We start from the raw sequence: 9722 nt of genomic DNA, 5'->3' as shown, positions 1-9722 counted from the left end.
TCTTTGTAATAATATATTAAAAAATAATAAAAACCTGAAAAATTTTGTATTGTCAAAAAATATTCAACTACTTACATTAAATAACAACATTCATCAACTTAAAATTGACTTCCAAAAAAACACTGAAATTATCTTAAGTTTTTCATTTGCCAAATATTAAAAATTAAAATTATTTAATAATAATAATATGGATAAAATATTTAAATTGAATAATGCCCTTAAAAGGTATTCAATATTAACTATAACTTATGTGCAATATGTCCTCGAAGGATAACTCAAGTGGTATAAGAGCTAAATATATAAGGGTTGGGTGGGAAAAAGTGTGAAGGGTCCCGGGTTCGAACCCGGATAAAACTTGGGTGCATTATTGAAAAAAAAAAAGTTAAATATATTTTTTGATCTATGATATAGTAAAAATTATTCGAGTAAGCATAATAGAGAAAAATAATAATGATCGTAGTTGAATAAATATTTGTTGTGAGAGGCTTGACTTATCCCCTTAACATGATCGTAGAGCCTCAAGAGATTAGTCTCATTGCTATCGATTGTGAGAAAATGTTCGCAAACCAAATAAGTTGAAAAAAATCAAATTCACAAGATAATATTTTAGGCTATTTTCTTTTGTCAAAAGGCTATATATGTTATCACTTATTATAATTCAAAAAGTTAAACTTAATTTATTCTTCTTGGTATTGATATGTCACATCAAAAGACTTTCTAGGTAAAAAGTATAAAAAATGATATTAAAACTTATTTCATGGCATTAGACTACTTAACATTTTTTACGTAACTTAAATATTTCAAATTAAATTAATAATTTTTCATATTATTAAATAAATAAAATTTGTAATTGACAAAATTATGTCTATACTAATAATTAAATTTGAGTAATATTAATTATTTATAAAAAAAACTATAACAATATTTATCGAAATGTCTTAACACAATTTTTCTATATTTATAATTAAAAATTATTTTAATTTTTATTTACTTAAACTATAATAAATTTTATATAATGTTAAAAAATATTGTAAGTAAACCCGTGCAACATAAGGGTATAATATCTAGTATTTTAGTAAAGTGGACAATTTTGGTCCTTCATTTGACGTCTAAAAACTAGAGTGTGCTTATGAGACTTCATTAAATGATGTGGATTTCTATGTGTGATTGCCACGTAACACATAATAGATATAATTAATATTAATATTAAAAAATAAAAACTCAAAAACAAAAAATCCAAACACAAGCGCAAGGGATGACTTCGTGAGCATGACAGAGTCTCGTACCTGACAGGTCGCAGATTCAAATCCCCCACTAATTTTTTTGAAGTGAGGTAAATATAAGTCTTTTATAAATGCTATTTGAGCCCAACAACTTTTTCTACCTTGAACTGAGTCACAATCCCCTCACCTTAAATTAATAACCAAACAAAAATTCCGAACACAATCCACCAAACCCTTTTACTTTATCCCTCTTCAAACAAGCCCCCCCTTTTGCTTGATAATGCATTGCTACTCCTTCCTGATCTGCTCGTTGGCTTCTTGACGACATCTGGGTGCTGATCCAGTGATTAATGTTTATGAAATTTTTAGTTTGGTGTCGTATCAATGATTTGGTGTTCTTGCTGCAGGTTGATTCTACTTTGTGTGTTGGACCCTTGCTTTTCCCTGTACCACTGTCACGTAATGGTAGTGATATTGCCTTGTGTTCATTATTTGGTGAGATGGAAAATGTCAAAATTAAGGGTGCTCATTCGACCACTCCTCTTCTCCTTCCAGTTCAAACTTATCTTTTTTTCTGTTGATTCAGTTGGGGTTAGGGTGCTGGTTCATGCTTCAGTTTTATGGGACTGAAAATGTCAAAATTGGGGTGGTGCAGTAAAAGTTTAAGTGTTAATCAAATATTAATGGGTTAGTCCCCGAAAGGATAACTCAAGCTGTAAGAGTTAGAGACATAAGAGTTGGGTGAGATGAAGGGTGAAGAGTCTCGGGTCCGAACCTAGAGGAAGAATTAATTTACTAACATTTCTAACAACTAACATTTGCCTATAAAAAAAATTAATGGGGTTGTCTAAATGACTCATGGTAAAATTTGGGTTAAATAATCCATGATTTAGGTGGATCAATCATATCTTAATAATATATAAAGCTCATCCACCAAAGTGGGCCACATTGTTAATTAATTTCCACATGTTTTCATTTCATTGGTTGTTACTATTGAATTTCCAAATGTCCTAATCTTATTGGTCCACATTAGTTAGTTTTCATTGGTCTAAATTAATGAGTCAATAAACCAATAAATAAATCATTAAATACCACATGTTTATGCAATACGTTTTCAACACCAAATTTGAGCGTGAATCATCATTTTGCATTTATTTTTAATGTTTATAAATAGAAATTTTGACAAAATTAATTGAGCACAATCAATAAATCAACTCAAGAAAATGGCTAAGTGCACTCTTTTTCAATCTGTTGTTTCTCTCCTCTACTTATGCGGGCATCATTTTTTTCAAATGTCAAAATTGAAAGGAACTCAAATATCACAACTGATTCATCAACGTTGATATTTCTTCCCTATTTTTTCCTCCTTGGCCGCCTATTGCTTATTGACTACTTTTTGTACACATTATTATAAGGTAAAAATCTCTCACAAGGACGAACACTTTACCTGAAAAACTTTCATTATGGTAACAATATGTTGTATCGTTATTAGAAAACAACATATATACAAACTATTTTAGTTACAACTATTTATATACATCATCTATATATGTATATAATAACAAATATTTATGTTTAAATGACAAGTAAAATCTTTCATGAGGAGGAACGTTTTACACGAAAATGATTTCATGTTAAAACTAATTTAAAAATATATTTTTATATAATTTAAGTACAATTTTCATGATTTTAATATTTTTTTGGTATCAAACAATTCATTTTAATATTTTAAGAGTATCTATATATAAAGTTTTGAAATGTAACAGTGAAATTATAATATGTTGAAATTAGAAAACGTTAATTTAAATAAATATATAGTTACAATTTTTTGTTTAAACTACACGATAAAAAACATTTTTTTCTTGACACGTCTTAGGTCAAGAAAAGCATAAAAAGAATCGTTCGTCCTAGATAAAAAAAATATATATCCAAAGTTTCCGTTGTGTTTTATAAAAGAAAAAGTTCAGCTATCTGTCTTGACACATCCATCTCATTTGTTGTCCAATCTAATGACAAGGTGAATATGAGATCTAAACATCTCAGAGAAAATATTAGAGCTTACGACAGAGCATTTTCTTTTACATTAATGGTCAGTAAAGTTGAGTCCTCAATCAATGACGGTGGGGGACCTCATCAATTCATTTTGAGTGGACAAAATTTCCAAGAAATTGAATGTTTATTGTTGAAGAATGACAAGTGTCAAAATGTGTGTAGTTGTATATCTATGACACTCTTAACAAGACATTTAACAAAATGCATCATTTTAGATATGAACCATATGCTTACAGTTGTTAATCATTTATTAACTGAAATAATTTTTTTATTTTAGTTTATTTCGGTATGTACATTAATGTCAAATGACATGTTTTAGGCGGTAAGGAAAATCTTTGATTAAGGACATAACTAAGATGATTGATAAAGACAACGGGGTTGCTCATCCATTTAAAAGAGTAAGAGATTACATGACAATTGCTCCAACAATTTAGTCTTAGATTATACAAAGGAAGAAATAAAGATGCAAGACTTTACAATTTCCTAATATGAAGTGATTGCCTTGATTGTTGGGGACTTTAACAATATAGATTGCGAACAAGATGTTGTTGTTAAGGATATTAAAGGTTAATTTAACAAGTTTTAACATGATATATATCCAATTTACTTATTTATGTTTTTTCTATTATACGTGTAAAAATGAAATTAAAGTAATTTATTCATGTATAGAAAAATAACAAACTAAAATATGGTGCAACGCAATAATCATCATAACTAACATATAAGATGTATTAAAAAATATAAATGTTAATTAATTTGGTCACCATATAAAAAAACTACTATCTAAATTACCGTGCAACGCAAGATTCATCATAACTAACGTATAAGATATATTAAAAAAGTATGAATTTTTAATAAATTTATTCATATATAAAAAAAAAAATTACCGTGCAACGCACGGGTCATCACATCAACAAAACCAAATTTTCATCAAGTATATTCATTAATTTTTAATTTTAATTAATTACACTTACAATTTTTTGTAACACATGTTTTTTTCTCTTCATATTTGTAACACATGTTTTCCAATCCCATCAACAAAACCAAATTTTCATTATCACGAAATGATTAACAGCTTTTTGAAATAATAAATTTTACTAAAACTATATTTTAAAAATAGTCTTTCATTAAAAAATATTTCAAATATGAAAAATCAAACACATATTCTGAAAATCACAAAACCGAAAATATATGATACATAAAAAAATCAAATATTCTAAAATATTATATATAATTGGAGTCCTTTTATTTTAATTATTAATATATTAAGTTTTAATAAATAAAATTTGTTATAATTTTGAATAAATTACATTGGAATGAAGGTTACCTACTCTCAATTTTGAATAAAAAATTAAATACATTTGATATTTCTAAAATACTTTTGATTCAAAAAAAAATTAGTAATTTTAAGTTTATATTTAACGTACATTTTTTTTGAAAGTTTAGTTAACATACATTTTTTGAAAACATAGGCATTTTTTTAAGATTCAAACAAACTAGCCCGAGAAGCTTGCCGTCAAGGCTCACCGGTTCAAGTTTGGAAGCAGCCACCTTCCTTCGTTTATGATTCTTTGTTTTTAGATTCTCTTAGTTAGTTTTGTCGTTTTGTTTCTTTTCCTCCTGTAACCAAAAAAAAATTGAAGTCAAAAAAAGAATTATTGTTTCAAATCAGCACCAATATTTTTGAATTTTGAATTTTTCAACGATATTCAAAACAAATAAAAATTTCCTATTTTAGACATCCAAAATTAATGAATAGACTTAATTACAATTTTCAAATTCAAATACAAAATTAAAAATCAAAATTCAATATTTATTTTGAATTTTAATATTTTCAAATGAAATTAATATATATATATATGTGTGTGTTATCAATTTTTGTGCATCATTAATTATTTAATTTTAAATTTTCCGAATTTAAACAAATAAAAAATTATTTCCTAATTTAGACCCAAACCATTATTGATGAAAATAAAAATTCATTTTTCTTTGAATTAAGTCCAAAATTGTGATAAATGCCAAAAATAGAAAATTTTGCTTAAATGCTCACAATTTCTGATTGCTACATAAATGACACATATAAAATGTCAAATAAGATATCGTGTTTTATTCCAATTATTGAATCACTTGATGCAAGTAATATTCTCATTGATTAGACGCTCATAATTGATACCATTTTTTTCCAATTGGTGAAGTAAAAGTCTGATGGGTATATTAACATTCTTTTTTAAATTTAACGAAAATTGTTAGTAACTATACATGTCAATCACGGTTAAATATAAACATAACCATTGATATCGTGTTTATTTAGAGAAAAACATTATCTTTTTCATTCACATTAGTGACTTCAGAGATAACACACTATGAATTCAATATTCGAATCTATCTCCAGAATCAAAAGGTTGGAAGATAGTTATTAGATTACTACGACTATGGACGGTCTCTAACGCAAAGCAGTCTGATCAACCTGACTTCATCGAAATTCTCCTCATGAATGTTAAGGTTTGTTTGAGAAAATTCATATTTATTTTGAAAATCAATATTTTTGTAATTAGATGTGAATTTTAAACCAATATCGAGATTAAAAAAATTATTTACTAAATAGATAAAAAAAATTATTGTGCATCATTGATTTTTTTAATTTGGATTCTTCGAAATTTATACAAATTAAAAAATATTTATATTTTAGACTCAAACCCTAACTAAATTTTTTACCATTTATAATTGAAATTGATAACGGGTATGTTATTTACTACAGTTGTAAGAATATTAATGATGAATTCAATCTCAAAACCTAATGATGTTTGGGATGCATGTTGACTTCTCTTATTAGAAGGCATTCTACACCATAAAAGAAAAATATTTCATGATCCAGGTATGTAGGTTTTCAAGTTATATTATTAAGATTTGAAATGTTGCTATAATAATATGATTATTTCTTGAGATTTAATTTAAATGAAATTCAAAAATTTAGAAAATCACGTTGCGCATGATAATTATGCAAAATGTGTGAACATTATTAGTTATATTCGAAACAATTAAAATACATTAGTTAATCTTCCTTCTTGACTGTTGGACTACGAATCGCACATGCTGATTTGAAAAATTTATGTATCATTGAAATTGAGAAGTCGCTCCAAAGAAATGGTAGGTCATTAAATGATTACCCATCTCTGTCATCTCCAGAATATGATGAAGTCCTGCAATTTGATAACAGATTTATTGTCGATGAACTAAACTATGACAAAGATGCATTAAAGGTACAATATGAAGAGTTGCTTAGTATGCTTACATCAGTGTTTTCAAACTCATGAGACTTCTACTTTTTATATGGTTATGGTAGAACCGAAAAGACTTTTGTTTGGAACACTTTATCTGCGTCACTTAGATCTAGAGGACTATTTATTTTTAATGTTGCTTCCAGCGACATAACATCATTACTCTTGCCAGGAGGCAGAACAATTCATTCTAAATTTGACATTCTATTAGATGTTACATAGACCTCAATATGTAATATAAAACAGAGAAGTCTACGAGCAAAGCTTCTGCTTGAAATAAGCCTTATTATATGGGATGAAGCTCAATGTTGAAAAAGTTTTGTTTCGAAGCTCTTTGACGTTACACTTCGAGATTTAATGAGGTTGAAAAATGAAGACAACGTACATAAACCTTTTGGAGGAAAAATAGTAATACTTGGAGGTGATTTTAGACAAATACTACCCGTAATAACTAGAGGAAGCAAATAGGAAGTTGCGGAAGCTACTGTAAACTCTTCATCATTGTGGAAGCATTTTAAAGTTATGAAATTGTCTAAGAACATGCGTCTAACCGCAACTGAGACGGCTGATGAAGCAAAATAAATCAAGGAGTTTGTAGATTGGATTCTTAAAATTGGAAATGACGATCATCCTGATTCCAGAGCATGAAAGTATGATGTTCAAATCTCGCCAGATCTGTTCATCTCAATTAGTCCCGACCCATTAATGGAATTGATTAAATATACATATTCTGACCTTTCACACAAAATGAAAGACCCGCAATTCTTTCAAGATAGAGCAATATTGGCCGCTAAACTGGAGGCAGTTGAAATGATAAACACTTACATGCTTGACATGGTAGCTGCACCATAACATGAATATCTGAGCTTCGACTCTACCTTGCGATCTGATGAGGATTCTGAAATCCGGGGTGAGTCGGTTACCATAGAATTTTTGAACGACACAAAAAGTTCAGAAATCTCTAACCACAAACTATTATTGAAAGTAGGTACTCCAGTCATGCTTTTGAGAAATATAGAACGAGCAGTAGGTTTACCCAATGAAACCAGGTTAATTGTGGATGAACTTGGTGAACGTGCTATTGGTGCAACTGTTATCACGGGAACAAATGTTAATGACAAAGTACACATTTCAAGAAGGAATCAAGTCCATTCTAATTCCAAATTTTCAATTAAATTCAGAAGATGACAGTTTCCAATTGCAATATGCTTCGCGATGACCATAAACAAAAGCAAGGACAAACACTATCTCAGGTTGGACTCTTCCTTCTGAGGCCCGTCTTCACTAATGATCAGTTATATGTACCTCTCTTTACAATACGCTCAAGAAAGGGTCTTAAACTTTGTATAATGGATGCAAATATGACACCCGCGCGGGGTGGGGACATGGAGTGCCTCTCCACTCCCCATCCCTGCATCCCTTCTTTGTCCCCATCCCCAGTCTCTATCCCCGTGGCGGGGTGAACCCCACCTCCCCACAGGTCCCACGGATCCCCATAGGGATCACCAATATATCATTAAAAAAAATAAAAAATACATAAATTTATACCTGGACCACATATTTTTTTACAACAATAACATTTTTATCTTCATTAAAAATCTGTTGTTCAAACTGAAATTTTGAAGTACCTAATCAGCTACGTTTATGATCCTTTATATTTTTTTATTACCTACTTGACTTTATTATTAGAGGTATTATTGAATTTTTACCTATGCACATGGGGCGGGGAGGGTGATCCCCACCCCCATCCCCAAATTTGTCTATGGGGGGATTTCGTCCCCACCCTCACCCTCACAGGAAAAAAATTCTCCAAGATTGGGTCCCCAAATGGGGCAATCCCACAGGATCCCCACATGCAGGTGGAAATTATCATCCCTAACTGGATGAGTCGGGCAAACAATAGACCGGTACTGTAAATGTAGTGTTTAAGGATGTTTTTTTAAATTGTTTGATATATACAACACAATTTCATTTATTTATTTCATTTTTCTCTTTATATATTATTATACGGTTGACTTATACACGATTGACTTATTTATAATTTAAATTATATATATGAAAACTAATTTCTTTATTAAAAAATCTAACATAAAATTCTGTGCAACGCACGGGTTATTGCACTAGTTTAAGATAAAGTAGTTGAATTTTTTAAATTTAGTTGTTTGATTTGACTTGAAATGAAAACGTTGTACTTTCACATTTTCTTCTTTGTGTAACTTGTTTGTAGCTCATGTGATAACTTCTTTTTCCTCGAGCCACTTATCACTTTAGGGCTGACTTCTACTTCTTCAACAAACCTTATTGTTTCTTCAAATGATTGTAACAATCATTTTTATGGACGGGTCAACTTGTCTATGGACGATGTAAGCTCCATATCATACTTGTTCTCGAAGGACGATAGGATATAGAGACGTTGAGTCCTTTTTTTTCTCTTTTTCTCCGTCTTTTGGACGATATGATATGTTGTCATTGAGTTCCCTAAAAAGTCAAGACATAAGTTCTTTAGCGAGATTTGTGTATTTCATAATACGACAATTATGAACATTGTTATCATTCAAAACATGAGATTATAAATCTATGAATCTAATGTTTGAACTTTACACATGGGATTTCATAGATATCCATGGAACTTCTACAATCCATTTAAACTCCGCTTAATGAATATCCATATGGGTGTGGAGCGGGTATGAGTATGGATTTTCACCCGTGAAGCAAGTGATGGGTATATAATACCCATGTCCACCCATACCCATTGACATTCCTACTTGAGACCATTAAAGTCACTATCTTGAATGTTCTTATGAGTAATTGCATCTTGTTTGTCAATGTCTTCTGCACATGTATTTTTAGTAGCCGAATAAATATCAATTACCTTCTTATTAACAGGCACTGGGTCTTCCTTGAATAACACTTAATTCAAAATTGAATACTAAGTGGACTAAGTAGAAAATGGTTCCACCAGGTATCTATGTTGCTCTCTTTGAGCGTGATAGAAGTGACATTAATTGTTTCGCCATCTTTTGTCACAGAACCATTAATTCAAAGAACCATATATATACACTGTTTCACTACTGCTTGTATTGAATGAAAAGATGTCAAAAACTATCAAATTAGAGAGGGTTCCTCAAAGTTCTTTTTCTACTCCTAATTTGTCTGCTAACGAACCTAG

The sequence above is a fragment of the Lotus japonicus genome, chromosome 3, assembly GCF_012489685.1.
Source record: "Lotus japonicus ecotype B-129 chromosome 3, LjGifu_v1.2".
Classification (NCBI taxonomy): Eukaryota; Viridiplantae; Streptophyta; class Magnoliopsida; order Fabales; family Fabaceae; genus Lotus; species Lotus japonicus.
Note: the sequence above shows the minus strand (reverse complement) of the source record.